Below are 15090 nucleotides of genomic sequence, written 5' to 3' on the forward strand. Positions count from 1 at the left end.
GGGGTTTGCTGAAGATTTACGGTAATTCCATGTTCATCTTGTTTTAACTACAGTAGTCTCTTGCCCAGCAGCGCGCAAGGAGCGACATCTATTAATCGTTTAAATCACATCCGGAAAATAAAAAATATTTGGCTGTCACGCCTAACAGCACCGGGCGGGACTTGTTTGCCACTACCGTTGGATAAATTCTCTTTGCATTATAGGTCAGCAAGAAACACATTTTGCCGCTGCCTTTTTTTGTCCTTCGGGCCGGCCCTGCCCTTTGCACCTCCACTATCCGAACTGAGAGATCCATCTGTCTGTCTCAGAGCTGCGTGTAAAGGGCAGGCTAAGGGCAGCAGCTTCGGGCAGGGGCCGCTTCTGGTGGATACTGGGCATGCCTGCAGGTCGCGCGCATGCTCACTGGGGGGGGGGGAACCATTGCAGGGAGTTGAACCCATGCGTAAAAGTAAACAATCCAAAATGCAATTGAGAAGAGGCGGTGTGTGTGTCTAGGGGGTGCATGGGGGGTCTCTAATACAGGACAAGCCCAGAAGGACCCCTTCTTTTTTCCTCCTCCTGCTTTGCGTACAAAAAAACAACAACACACGAGATCCTGCTGGAGGGCTCTAAAAATAGCTTGCCCCCCCCCACACCCCAGGCTGAAAGGTCCCGCCTGCGCAACAGCGAGCCACCCACCCAGGCAGGCAGCCACCACCCGCGGATGTAAGAGTTCGCCGTTTCACAGGATCTGAACAGATCTCCGCAAAGGGGGAAGAGCAGATCCTCCCCCCCCTCTTGCCCCGCCCCAGTTTCTCTTTTCCTGGGTTGACCCCAGATCTGCTTTACCGGGGGGGGGGGAGGAGGAGGAGGACGGATCTCGGAGGGGGGAGCGGCTTCTGGGCTGCTCTCTGGATCTGTCTCGCCGCCGCCTTCTTCCTCTTCCTCCTCCTCTTTGCCTCCCCCTCCGCTCGCGCCGCTGCTTTTCCATAAACATCTGGATCAGGGGAGGGGCTTTTTTCCGCCGCCCCCTCTCTCTCGGAGGGGCTCTGGGCAATTGGCAACATCTGAATGGCTCCGGGGAGAGGAGAGCGCGAGTAGAAGTTTAGGTTGGTATCCTTCACACTTTTCTTTTTTTAAAAAAACAAAACAATTAACAATAACGGTGATGATTATGATTGGGTTTTTTTGGGGAGGGGGTGTTGACTTGTGTGGATGTGAGCATCGGTCAGTTACTTTTGCTGGGGAGGCGGCTCCTCCTATCTTCCCACCCCAAGAACAAAAGCTAAACCAGGAGAAAGGGAGAGGTGCCTCCAGTCTGGGGTTCTCCCTCTGCCACCCCCCTCCCCAAATTTCTGCTGCTGATCACGGGCCGACCTCCCGGTCCTCGCCCCTGTTGCTCCAGGCGAGCCGGGGTTGCTGCAGAGCTCATCTGGCCCAAGGAGCCGCCGCTTAGCAGAGCAGGGTTTGTGGTTTGTTTGCTTTTTTGCAAGCGGGATGTAAAAGAGGGGCGAAAGTCTCCGTCGGGGCGACCGAGAGGCCGCCGCTCCCTCCGCAGCCCCTGCCTAAGTTAGAAACGTCCCCCGGGCGCCGGGAGCGGAGGAGGGGCGTTGGTAAGCAGATGTGGCTCATAAAGCAGACCCAGTTCCAGAACCCGCGTTAACCCTTGCCCCCCCCTTTAAAGGAATGGGATCAAATCCTTTCTAGCCATAGAATCGGAAGGGACCCACGAGGTTCATCTAGTCCAGTGATGGCCAACTTGGCTCTCCAGCTGTTTTGGGACTACAACTCCCATCATCCCTAGCTAACAAGACCAGTGGTCAGGGATGATGGGAATTGTAGTCCCAAAACAGCTGGAGGGCCAAGTTTGGACATCGCTGATCTAGTGCAACCCCCTGCAGTGCTGGAATCTTGCCCAAAGTGGGACTTGAACCCACGACCGTGAAGGATTCAGAGGCTCATGCTGATGTTCCATTGACATCCCTGCCTTGTGTGTCTGCTTGAGAGTCCCTTTTTCTCTTTTCACCTACCGCAGCTGTGGGTGTCTGGACAGGGATGAAACTAGGCTTTATTTCCCCTGGGGCAAAGACCCAGTTTGGCACACACACACACCCCATGCACATTTGCATATGATGCGAGCCTCAATGGCACCCCTCTGGAGACTTCACTTGGGGCAAATAAACCTGGCTAGCCCCTCCACCCCCTGGCTCTGGTTTGGAAAAGGGTTTTGATAATGCTTTAGCTACAGTTGATTTCTGCATTCGCGGTTGATAAGTGTCATATCAAGTGATGTTTTAATGTGTGTGTGTGAGAGAGAATGCCACCCCCCCCCCCAGCTAGAACTTCCAGGGATGGCTGTGGGCAGGATATCTGCCTTTCAGGGGGGCTGGATTAGATGACCCTTGGGGTCCCTTGCAAGTCTACAATTCTATGATTCTAAGCAGGCGTGAATCAAATCAAACTTCCATATCTCCTCAGCTGCGCCTTAGAGCGAGCTGCAAACCACTTGGAAATGGCTTCTGCAAGCAACTTTGCCAGCTTGCTATAAAAGAGCATCACTGTCTCGGTTTCAACTTCCTCATGCTTGATTTGCTTGGAAGTGCCTCAGATTTTCTCTGTTTAGTACAAGTCATTTGAATCGCTTCAATTTTGGTGGGTTTTTTTTTAAAAAAAGAAAGGCGGAAGAGAAGAGGCGCTTATAAAATTCCCACAGTGCTCTGCTCAAGTATGTGATGCCGGCTATTACCTCCTTCCTGTGCCTATCATGAGCTAATGTTAGCAACAGCATCAGAGCCAAATGGCTATTAAACGGCTTTCAATTTCCTTTATGTATAAATGTAAAGTTCAACATTTCCCTCCTCTTCCCTGGCATGCGTACAAATTCTGTATTTTGTGTGATTTATGTGACAAGATCTCCAGTCTCTTTTGCTGTCCCCACTCTACCCGCTTTTGAAAACAAATGCTCAAGAGATGAGCAGAGTCCTGCTTCTGGAATAGTGTGCAAAGGTTTACCATTAGCTCTCAAGAGAGCTAGCGTGGTGTAATGGTTAAGAGCGTTGGACTCATAATCTGGTGAACCGGGTTTGCGTCTCCGCTCCTCCACATGCAGCTGCTGGGTGACCTTGGGCTAGTCACACTTCTTTGAAGTCTCTCAGCCCCACTCACCTCACAGAGTGTTTGTTGTGGGAGAGGAAGGGAAAGGAGATGGTTAGCCGCTTTGAGACTCCTTAAGGGGAGTGAAAGGCAGGATATCAAATCCGAACTCTCTCTCTCTCAAGACAAGGAGCATTAGGTCTAAAACTGTAATGGTGTAGCACAGGGACGCTGAAGAATTGTGTTCTCTGTACGGTGGAAATGAGTCAGATTGAAATGACAAGAGTTTGAGAAGAATAAATAGGGCAAAAGGGAGAGAGAAATATGATGTAATTAATCGGGAAGAGATGCTCGGTTATTCGCAAGTCGTGTTCCAACTTACCCGTGCTCTGTTTCCCTGTTGCCGTCTGGATTCTACCCTCTTCCTTTTTGCGGCTGCTGGTTTTAGTGACTGTTTGGAGAAGTGATTGTCAGGGCAGACCTTTGGGCCTCACTCAGCAGAATGAGCAGGAATCTCCTCAGGCGCAGCAACAGGGCCTGAATTGGCCATATTCTGAAGTAACCTGCATTCCCCAACCCCTTTGGATGGCAAACTGTAAGACTGTTCAGAATTGTAAATTTACTTCACTTCAGCGCTAAGCGTGTACGGCTATGGTTGGCCATAACCTGGGAGGGCAGCTAACATGACGCCCTCAAGACGATGTTGTCCTCCAACTCCCATTAGCCACAGCTAGCATGGCTGAAGGTTAAGGATGATGGGATTTGTTGTCCAACATCTGGAGGTTACATCTGGTCTAATTCTCCATGTAAAAAAAGAGGTGGTATGAATAAATATTGAAAGGACAGAGCAGAGGTATAGGGACTGAGGGTAGGCCTGGCCCGGCCCGGCCATTAACCTTGGTGAGGCAGTCACCTCATGCAGCAGGCTGAGTACAACTGGAAGGGGCAGCAGATCCAGGCCGTCAAGGAACTTGCTGCCTCCTGCTCCTCCCTGGCCTCCTTTTTTCTCCCTCACTGCCTTGGATCTTTCCTAGGCCTTCTCCAATCACCTCAGGTAGCTGAGGGAAAGGCAGTGAGTGGCACCATTTTTTGTTTTGCCTCAAGCGGCGAAATGTCTTGGGCCGGAGCTGACTGAGGGGGACCCAGGGATGAGGATTTTTTTAAATAAAAAAGTCAGGACCCCAAGTTAAATCTTTATTGAGTTGCTGAGGGGTAAATTACTTGATTTTTGCATGATTCGCAAACTCATGTTTATAGGAGCGTATTGTTTGTTACCCATTTCTTTTATCTAAAGGAGGGGTTGCTTTTCAGCTGCAAGGAAATAGCACAGAATTCTCTTTTGTTACTCTTCCTAAACAGATCTGTGGAACCTGTGTCTCTGGCTGAATTTACAATTCCCAACATCCCTGAGCTTTGGCCATGTTGGATGGGACTGCTGAGAATTCTGCTTTGAGAATATATGTTGAAAACATTTTATTATACTAAAAAAGTTCCGTTAAAAACAAACAAGCTCATATCTAATCATAGCTGTCAACTTTTACATTTTTTAAAAGGGAAATTCTCTTATTCCGAATAGGATTCCTCGCAAGAAAAGGGAAAAGTTGACAGCTATGTATCTAATAATGATGCAATAGTAGTGAGTTTCCTGTATCAGCAGCAGCGTGGACAATATGACCTCTGATGTCATTTTAACTCTTGCATTTAAAGTTGTACAGTTTGTTTGCCACTCTGAACAACCTATCCTAAGATTAAATATATCTGATGGCAGGGACTGCAAGTACTGTTCCTCGTTGCTGGTCAACTTACCTGCCTGTTTGGCAGTTACCTTCATGCAAAATGTGAATTCTACAGTCAAAAGAGTTGCAGCAGATAATATAAAGCATGGCAGGATCTTAGTTAAAGGATTAATTGTTGCTTTGACCCACCTAAGGAGGGACATTTTACAGCGTGCATATCTATAGGTGCCTCTCCCAAAGGTTAAATAAGAAGCCTCAATTGCATTGGAAGCAAAACACTGTGCAGATGTGTGCTGTGCATTCCCTGAACGCATTCACTTATTTAGGGTTGCCATGTTTCAAAAACTGAAAATCTGGACACAAGTGATGTTAAATTATTATTATTTTTTTGTAAAATCTTAAAAAACAAAGTTTTTGAGCTATTTTTAAGGAACATCGCCAAAAACGACACCGACAATATGTGTTGCCATATGTCCGGATTTTCCTGGACGTTTTTAGCAATTTCCGGCAGCTGAATCCCGGCTATGTCTGGGAAATTCTGGATGTATGGCAACCCTAACTTATTTTACAAATCCATATGTTGCTCTTTCTACCCCACTCCCCTGCTAGTCTTCTGCTGGTTCTTCTGTTGCAGCAGCTGTGAGAAATGCTATCTCTGGGGAATTGTAAGCAACAGCAGTCGTTTTGCTAGTCATTTCTTATTGTTCGATTGAATCTCACTGGTTTTGAGATGGTGATAAAACTTCTGTGGAATCAGTTATCATTCCCCATCCCCGGGCATTTGCCAAAAGGAACCAATGATTAAAGAACATGAAAGTATTGGGGGAGGGGAGCCATTTGTTAGCAATACCCAATTTTACTCATACTTTGAGTAGGCCTCTTGAAATCAGTGGGCTTACTCCGAGTATGTCTAAACCTGGATAATCAGCCTATGTTTGCAAAGTGAAAACTGCAAATATATATCAGGCACAGCATACACACAAAAACAACAACGGTGTTTGTGACAAGGTGCTCCAGGGCAGGGAGGAGTGATTTCACTTTTAATTATCTTCATATTCTCTTTTCTAGTTTCTTGATAATGCTTATCTGGTTTTCATTTTCATTTTCAAGGAAGTAGGGAGTAAATTGGGTATTTCCAATTAAGAGCTTAATGACAGCACTGACTAGCTCTTTAGGGCACAATAAAATTCTTCTGCCTAATTGTTTATAACTGTGAGATAACTACAACTTGCTCATGATTTAAATTTGTCACGTGACATAATGAGATGCTAGGTGTCAGATCCGCCCAAAGTCCTGTTGACACTGATGGCAGAGTGTGTCACCTCTCCAGCTGAAACTAATGGGACTTAGCCATGCATGCAGAAATAAGCATTTTAAATGGAAATATTTACTTTCTCAGGCTTATTTCTTCTCTGTTTAATTTCTCCTTTCGTAAGTCTTCTCCATGAATATTGGAATGGTTTTTGCTGGAGTGCTGAGTAAAATATGAAGACTTAAATCCCTGCGAGGATTGCTAAAGGTTTTTCTGTAGCACATAACTGTTGCACAGAAATGGCGCAATAAGATCTTGTGGTTTTTCTTTTCTTTTCTTGCAAGGACAGAAGAGTCTTGCAATGTTGCACTGAACTGTTTTCCCGTAGGTTGCTTGGAGACCCAGCAATTTAACTGGGGGCTTAAATAAATGTTGCGGTTGTTCGTTGTTCTTATTTAGGGAATGTATGTGCTGTCATTATCAATCGGGTACAATGGTCAAGTGATGATTTGTGCCCTCCGTGGTGTCCCACAAACTATGAACATGAAAAGACAACAGTTAAAGCATTAAAGTCTGGGTAGAACTCCTAATAGAACTTGGGAGGATAGATGGAATTCAGTCATATATGGAATTCCCATTAACATCCCTTCTGCCAGCCTTAAGCATTGCATTAGCAAATATGTTAATCTCACTTTATGCTAACCAGGAGTCCCTCTTACATAGGACTTGAAACCAAATCTGCTTCCAGGCAACCTGTGGATTGAGCATTCATCCTGATTTGTTCATAGAATATTTGCAGCATTGGCTATTTACTGAGCAATTTGTTTGCGGGGAAGTTAGATAGGTATGTTGGCATAGGTTTGCTGAGGGTACCACATTGGGTACCTTGATCTACATGAATAATAATCATGGCTGGTTCCAGTGGTTCCTACAAAGGTTATCCTACACACAAAGGTTATCCTACTCTTCCCAGTGCAATTCCCCATCACTTTCCTTACGGCAAAAAGTGGTGAGGGAAAGTGGGTTTGTTGCACAATGAGTTCCAAAGCAGCTTTAAGTGTGCAACCTGAAATTTGCCAGTATGTGACTGAATCCCACCCAAAAGTAGTGACTGTCTGAATTGAGGCAAGCTAGTTCTTGAAGCTACTTCTTCTCTGTTCCTTCATAGGGAATCCTGGTTCGCATTAGATATGTTGGCATTAACGCAGATAACCGATGTAATTCTCCACCGTGGTTCAGGTTGATGGCGAGCATGCAGCCTGCTTCTGGTCTCTTTATCGCCACTTAAAAGATGGTTAGCATGACATCTGCCCAGGCCCTTGGAGTTATTGGCACGGATAGCAGGCTGTGTTTCTGAAGCTGGCGCTCATGAAGTCAGCCTCTTATGTATGGCTGCGACATTGGTATGCATTGTGCTGGATGTGGCACAAGGGGTTTACCGACTGTGCAGCAAGGAATCAACAAGATATTGTTTCATTTCTGAATGGAACTCAGAGAATAGTGCTAACAGCTTTATGTCAGGGTGCTTCTTCCAGGAAATTAAACAATGAAATAAGTGTTTGGATCACAGCAGCCTTGTGCTATGGGTTGGATAATGAAATAATGGAAACCTCTGTAAAAGTTTTAGAACTTTAGCCGCTGCAGAGATGCATTAAAAGCAAACAGGAAGCTGCCTTAGTAAGGAACTTTTAATGCTTATAAGGAAGCTAATGAGCTATAGTTCCCTTAGAGGAAACCACACAGAAGTTTTTCAGAAATTGCTTCTCACCGGCTTCATGGGACCTCTCTGGATTCCTGCTCTGCCTTGCAATGGAGTGAAGCAATCACCTTCGATGTCACCATAAGGGGGCATTGATGAAGGAAGGAGCTGGTGTCTGGTAAGACGTTTTTAAAGTGTGTTGGCTCTTGCTTGGGTGGTGGGGTGTGTGTGTGTTAAGAATCATGATGACTCTGCTTCGGGTATGGTCACCCTTCTGGGGGTCTATAGAAAATGCTTTAATTGAAGTGAGGGGAAAAAATGGCTTCCTCTATGTTGGGTAAGAAGTGGAGACTAAGGGTGACGTCCAGTGTTGTGCAAGCAGATCTTCCCTCCCCCTCCCCCTGCAGTCCCCTGTGCCTCCCCAAATTTGCTCTGAGTGTATCCCAGATTTGGGAGGGGGCTGCAGGAAGAGCATAAGAGCATTTCACACTACTGGATTTCACCTTTGAAGGAACCTTTGGAACTGGCCTTTGGAGAACATCATGTTGTCTATGCCGATATAGAGATGGACATTGTAATCAGGTTGTATCTCTTACATTGGATAATACTGCCTGTTTTAATGTGTGTGTGTTGTATTTGGCGGTTTCTGTAGCAAGTCTTTCCCAATTCTAGAAGGTGAATTTGATTTCGATATAAGGGAACTCCCATCTTCTACCTGAGATCTTTCTGTTGCCTCACGGCATAAGGGTAGGACCGGCCCTGGGGTTCAAATTCCAGATTCAGGGTTGTATTCAGCTAAGAAAGTCCTACTCCGAGTATACCCACTGAAATTAATGAACCTAAGTTAGTCATGTGTGTTAACTTCAGTAGCTCTACTCTGAGCAGGACTAGCATGGTCCATACCATTCCAGGAAATGTTGTGAATATCTTCCATGAAGGAAAAACAGTGCTAGGATAGCAGAAAACTGACCTTGTGGTGCAGTTTAGAGTTGCCCTGTTTTAAATTTAATTGCTTTTTTTTGGATTCTGAAATGCAGTTCCATTTTTTTATAAAAGGATTTATTAGACAACTAACTTGGCACTCAGGCAAAATCATCTGCTAATTTCTAGCAGCTGTAGAATCTACTTGTTTTTCATAAGAAGGACCCAAGGTTCTTAAACCTGACATCATTTTATCCTTATCCTACTATGTTGAAGGTTACTTTTATTTTTATACAAGCTGATATGAAGAGTTAAAACCAGAAAGCGAACAGAAGTTGTTGTAATTTATTTTGTATATTTTTACCCTGCCCCTTCAACCAAGTTTTCAGGGTGGCTTACAAAAATATAATACAGTTAAGACAGGTTAACACACACACACACACACACACACACACACACTACCCTATGGACACTATTAAGATAAGCAGGCCTAAGAGAACAGCGTGAAACAGTTGTTGTGAGCAGGAAGAAGCACAATCCTTTAAATCCTAGAGATCGGATGGAACAATGAAAGCCACAACTGCTGCAAGCATCAGAAAACACACTGTAGTGATAGACTGTAGGGAGGGTTTTATGCGCGAATGATGCTCGCTGACAGCTGTGTGCATTGCATAAGGCCCAATTGTCTGGTTAACTTGGCATGGAAGATGAGCCTGGATACCATGCCAGACTACATGTGTATTGCAAAAAAGGGGGGGAGCAGCTTACCCCATATATTCCTCTTAAGGCCACAACAATTATACGGAATTGCACAAGGGCACTAATCCAGGCTACATCTTGGAAATAAAAAGATGCAACACACACTTTGAAGGCTGTTGGTTGGATTTGTTCATGTTTCCTGGTTTAAAACACCCATGAGGTTGATCGAGAGACTCCCCAGTTGTTATTGACCTAGTACTGCCTATAACAAGGGTAGCCATCATGGTGTTCCCCATGGTTTTTGGGACTTCAACTCCCATAATTCTCCTACTAGGAGTACTGTATTGTGCTTTTCCAGTATCCCAAAGCTCAGTTAAGATGTAATGGGAAACCATGATTTTGTGTTGCATGCAGGAGTCTAAGGCTTCTCTCATTGGCTCTAAATCCATCCCTTCTCCTCTCATTGGCTCTAAATCCATCCCTTCTGTTGGTTTCTGTTGCATCTGAACTGGCAACCACGGTTTGCATTTGCCCTCAAAATGGTAAAACCTTATCGCCAGGTCATGGTTATAGTGACTGCGTTCTCACACACCAATCAGCCATATTTTCTGGCTCATTGTGGTTGACAAGAAGGAGCAGCAGCATATCAGTGCTCACTTTCCAATTGCTCCCTCCTTGGTGTAAGCCAGGGGTCAGCAACCTTTTTCAGCCGTGGGCCAGTCCACCGTCCCTCAGACCGTGTGGTGGGCCGGACTATATTTTGAAAAAAATAATAATGAACGAATTCCTATGCCCCACAAATAACCCAGAGATGCATTTTAAATAAAAGCACACACTCTACTCATGTAAAAACACCAGGCAGGCCCCACAAATAACCCAGAGATGCATTTTAAACAAAAGGACACATTCTACTCATGTAAAAACACACTGATTCCTGGACCGTCCGCAGCCTGGATTGAGAAGGTGATTGGGCCACATCTGGCCCCCGGGCCTTAGGTTGCCTACTCCTGGTATAAGCAGCATAAACAAACCAGGGAGGCTGAAAGGAGAAACTTGGCTTTGTGTTCTGTCCAAACCAGGGATTGTGGCTTGTTGGCTTCTAGCGCCAGCAATTCAGGCAATTTAACAAGCCATGATTGTTGTTGACCAGCGATCATGGCTTGTTAGGGAGCAACAGACCACGCATGAGCCCTGGTTTGGACAAAGCCAAGGCTTCCTGTTTATCCATTTTGCACCAAGGGAAGAGCAAAGTAGGAACCATCAGGCAGAGTGCAGCAGCACTCTGATACACAAGAAACTCTGACTTTCCATATGTTTTAAAGAGGGGGCGGGCATGTGTGGTTCTGAGGCTCCTGTAACACCAAACTATGGCTTGACATTACTTCTGAATTCACCCTTTATCAGTATATCAAGGGAAACCGTCCATGTGAACCTGCTTTTTAAAAAATAGGTCTAAATATTGCCCACATATCGTAGCTAGCTTTGATGTTATTCGAAATAACCCAGTTTACTATGGGTGGAATTCAATGCCACGCAATTACAATCATTCCTCACTGCAAGCATTTTCTGCTTGCCTGAAAGAATGATCTCCCCTCTCCTCCCACTGTGTGCTGTTTTGGGGGATCTCCTGTCATCCCCACCCCGAGCTGATTTTGGGGAAAGTGCAGTTCCAAAGTAAAATTTACTCATAAAATGAGAGCACTGTTTTCTAAATTTAGTTCCAGTTGTTTAAAAAATGGCTCAGACTTGCCCTCAATTTTCTTTCTGATTTACTTCAGTTTTAAAACCTCAGAGTTGCTGTTCTGTTCTCAATCAGGGTATAAAGGGGGGGGGGGAGAGAACAGTTTAAACATCTCATGTCAGTTAAACATAACGGAGAATGAAAACAGCTGGTTAAAAAACGTGGCTTGCCGATAAAGTTGATTTGTCCGTGGAAATCCCCTCTGCTCCTCAATTGCACCATTCTTAGTCAATGTGGGAAGAAAAGCATAGCTGTCCCCACAAATTCGCGAACCAGGAGACCTAAGAAAATCTGAGCAACCTTCTGTTTTTCCTCCTTGTAGCTTTTGAAGAAGCTGGCTAGTGCTTCAGCTTCCATCATCTCTAAATTCAGCTGATCTTTCCCTTTAACTCTCATGAGAAAAGAAAACTGCAAACTCTGAGCTGCAGTTACGTGGCTTCTAAAATGGGAAGTTCTCACTAACCGACAAGTTCCTCTCCTGTGATTAAAATTTAGGCATATGCTTTGAGCAGTTGAGGTTCTTGTTTTGTCTCTTTTTTTGCTGCTCCTGTGGTTCCAAATGCGTTGATTTTTATTTGAAATGTTCTTTGGTCAGTGTACAACGCGATTTATTAACTGGGCAATGGCCTGGTTGTCTTGAACTAGGATCTGAACTAGCTTTCCATGCACAAACACCCTCCTTTCTTAACAAGCATGTCCCAAAGGCAGATTCCTAGGTTTGGGATTCTGTTTACTGGAGATAGCATGTGCTATCGTGCAGATTAGGAGTACAGTCAAACCTCATTTCTCAAATGGCTCTGTTTTCGAACATTTTGGCTACCGAACGTTTTTGGAAGCCAAACATGCTATGTGGCTCCTGTTTTGAGTTTCCCTATTTTTATTGAGGCTTCCACTTTCAGTTTTCGGTCGTCAAACGTTTTGGAAGTCGAATAGTCTTCCAGAACGGATTACCGTACGTTCGATGATTGAGGTTTGTACCATAAGAGGGGTGCAAAGGCAGTAAGAGTCCCTCAACAATTGGCTTCCTCCTGTGTACAATGCTGGCAGCGTCAAGCCTCACTTATTATTGGGCAGAGTCACATGAGCACTTGCGCAACAACAGCTGGTCTCTAAATAGAATCAGTGCAGATTCCCAGAACCTTTTTGTGTCAGTCTGTTATAAGCATCTCTATGACCCGACACCAAGTGAAGAGGAGGGATTGCTTTTCTTAGAAGTGTATAGTTTGCATTTATGGTCTTACCCCTGTTCTTGAAAGGTCAGAGCTGACAGCAAGTTTATTATCCACAATCAATGGGATTTTGGAAGGATCTAAGATACTCTCGCATACATATGCCATTAAAGCAAGCCCATGCTTATTCAATTAAAAAGACCTTGCATTTCCTCTGGGAGGTGGATCAGCCTCTACTTTTGGCAAACCTTCAAAAGCAGAGAATTCCACAGCCAGAAAGCAGTTATCGAGACAGCGTGTTTGCTAAACTCGTTGCTAATTGCCAATCTCCCTGCATTAAATACACCAAGGCTTTAATCGTGAGATTGACGTTAGGCTCCTGCCTAACTTGTGAGGCAAGAGCCCTCGCCACGTATGGAAGAGTTGCAGAGCAATCCAGTTCTATCGGTAATAGCATAGAAACAAGAAACCACCTTAAAATGCCTGCTACAGTTCACAGTTATCACTGTTGAGGGGGGAGGGGTGCTGGTGTTTTAGATATGTGCTCTGAAGCCTTTTGAGAAGACAGTGTGAGAAATACCAGCATTACACTTTATTAATTTGTGTGTCTGAGTGGTACTGCAGGCTTATTCCAAACGCTCTGGAAAACAGGTCTTGAGGCAGCTTAGAATAATAATTCATGCACAAGAATTTCCACTGCCCAAACATAACCAGATGGTTCAGTGCCCTGTGTTGACTCCACTGCTTATTTTCAAATCCAGATACTTGGATATTTACTGGCTGGGGAGCAGAGAGCTACAGTATTCCACACAACGTCCTGCTGCAGATTTCAAATGTCCTAATGCTACTTCGTTTGATATAATAGGGGGCAGCCATCTGGCATCCTTTCCTGTAATCTTGGCCCAGTTTCAGGAACTCATTCCTCTGTGCTGATTGAAATTCCAGCCATCCTAACTGTCAATGTGCATGTGCTGGGGGGGGGGACTTCTTGGATTTCTAACGGTCATGTTTTATATCATGTGGTTAAAGTATCCAAAACGCTTCACCTCTGCTTCCGGTTCCGCTCTGCCTTAATGGGACAGGAAGAAACACCACGGAAATAATAATTGCCACACACACAGGAAGAACAAGCATATACTGTAGTTTGAGTTGCAGTTTTACAAATCATTTAATGTGTCGACACGAATATCTTGCCAGACCCGACCATCGCCAAAGCTTTGTGGGTACCGCCACACAAGCCAGTTAAGGGAGGCTTTAACGGGGGGCATGGCCATGAGTGGACTTTGGTAATCTTTCGTAATAAGCCACCCTGTGCGAGGTCAAAATTTGGATCTTCTCGATTATGGATTGTCTAAATTTTGCACCCCCTTGGCTCAGTGCACCACCCTAAATCTGGTGCCTTGCAGCACCTTCCTCTTTTGCTTCAGGCGGCAAGATGGGGCGGGTTGCCTCTTCTTAGGGTCCATAATTATATAGCTTGATTTAACTTTATGCACTGGCACCTGAATTTGTTTGCTTCCCTCTTCTATTCCCATTACTTTTTTCTCTTTCTTATTCCAAAGCAAGATACTTTTGCGGTACAATTGACACGCTATGTTGCATCGTAAAAGGTGGTGTTGTTTGGTTTGCCACCGCTCTCCCAGATGACTCCTGCTGCTGCTGCTGCCTCTATTTCCTTTTGTTAATTATCAGCACCTTAGGTTGCTGCAAATTAGCGAACAGTAGGTGTTAGTTATTGGGGTGAACTAGAGCATGTGAGATATAGGACAAAGTCTCCCGTTGGTATGAGTATTTAATGCATACCTAAAGCAACTGCTTCACAAAGTTTCAAATAAGCACATGTCACTGGTGACCAGAAAGTTAGATTTCTACACACACACAGAGAGAGAAGTTTTCCAGGTTTCAACAAAGTTTCCTTTTGAAGCCTTCAGACTACCGGTATATAGAGCAAGATATGCCAAGCTTGCTTTGTTCCAACGTAAAATTCTCCTATTTCACCTTTAAGCTTTTCATGCCCTTTTAGAAGTTATGATGTTCTTAATTCACCACCTGTGAATTCAGTGCTTTTCTTTCTTTCTTTCATTCTTTCTTAGAAAAAAAGGTGCCGGTACCCACCATGAAGTTGTTACACTTAAGTGTCACACTTTTAACATTATTATTTTTTAAGGTGATGGTACTGTGTATCCTTCAATCCCGCAAGAAAAAAAAGCACTACCTTTTCCTTCACTGCTGTAGCTCACACCTTAACGCATTCCACTGGTTTCATACTCCGCGCAGGAGAGAAGTAAACTCTGTTCACCATTGCCAAAATGTGGGTGAAGCACAGCATCAAGTAGCAAATAAACACTAGGGGTTTTTATTAGGGCCGGGTGGGAGAGATCGGAGTCCCCAGACCCATTTCAAGGAACCAGGTGGAAGATTTGAACCATCCCAATTTAACCCTACCTGTGTCCTCTGTGCACCCAGCAGGTATGAGGACCAAATTTAGCACCAAAGTGAAAACTAATCTGAGCCTCCGGAAGTGGGAGGCGGCTGCCTCAACCTACCTCATGGGCGATCCGGCCCTGGCCTTAGATCAGGAATGGGCAACCTGTGGAGCTCCAGAGGTTGTTGCCCTCAACTCCCCTCGGCTTCGGACGGCATGCTGTCTGGAGCTGATGGGAGTTGGAATCCAACAAGCTCCACAGGGGTCATAGATTTGCCATCCCTGCCTTGGGATGCCTAGCTGTACCTGAGCACACCTTTTTCAGGTGAAGGGGGAGCTGGTGAAATGGGTAACTGCTCTGAGCTGACTCGGTGGA

At 45.1% G+C, this 15090-nt stretch overlaps 1 protein-coding gene across 1 annotated transcript in view; it reads left to right on the forward strand.

The window, feature by feature from the left end:
- Nucleotides 1–887: 887 nt before the first annotated feature.
- Nucleotides 888–15090, forward strand: part of WIPF1 (WAS/WASL interacting protein family member 1) — a 68290-nt gene continuing 54087 nt past the window's right edge. The window contains exon 1 of the mRNA XM_033167831.1: nt 888–1088. The gene's annotated coding sequence lies outside the window, so the exon portion shown is untranslated. The remainder of the gene's footprint in view (nt 1089–15090) is intronic.

Source organism: Lacerta agilis, chromosome 1, assembly GCF_009819535.1.
Source record: "Lacerta agilis isolate rLacAgi1 chromosome 1, rLacAgi1.pri, whole genome shotgun sequence".
Lineage (NCBI taxonomy): Eukaryota > Metazoa > Chordata > Lepidosauria > Squamata > Lacertidae > Lacerta > Lacerta agilis.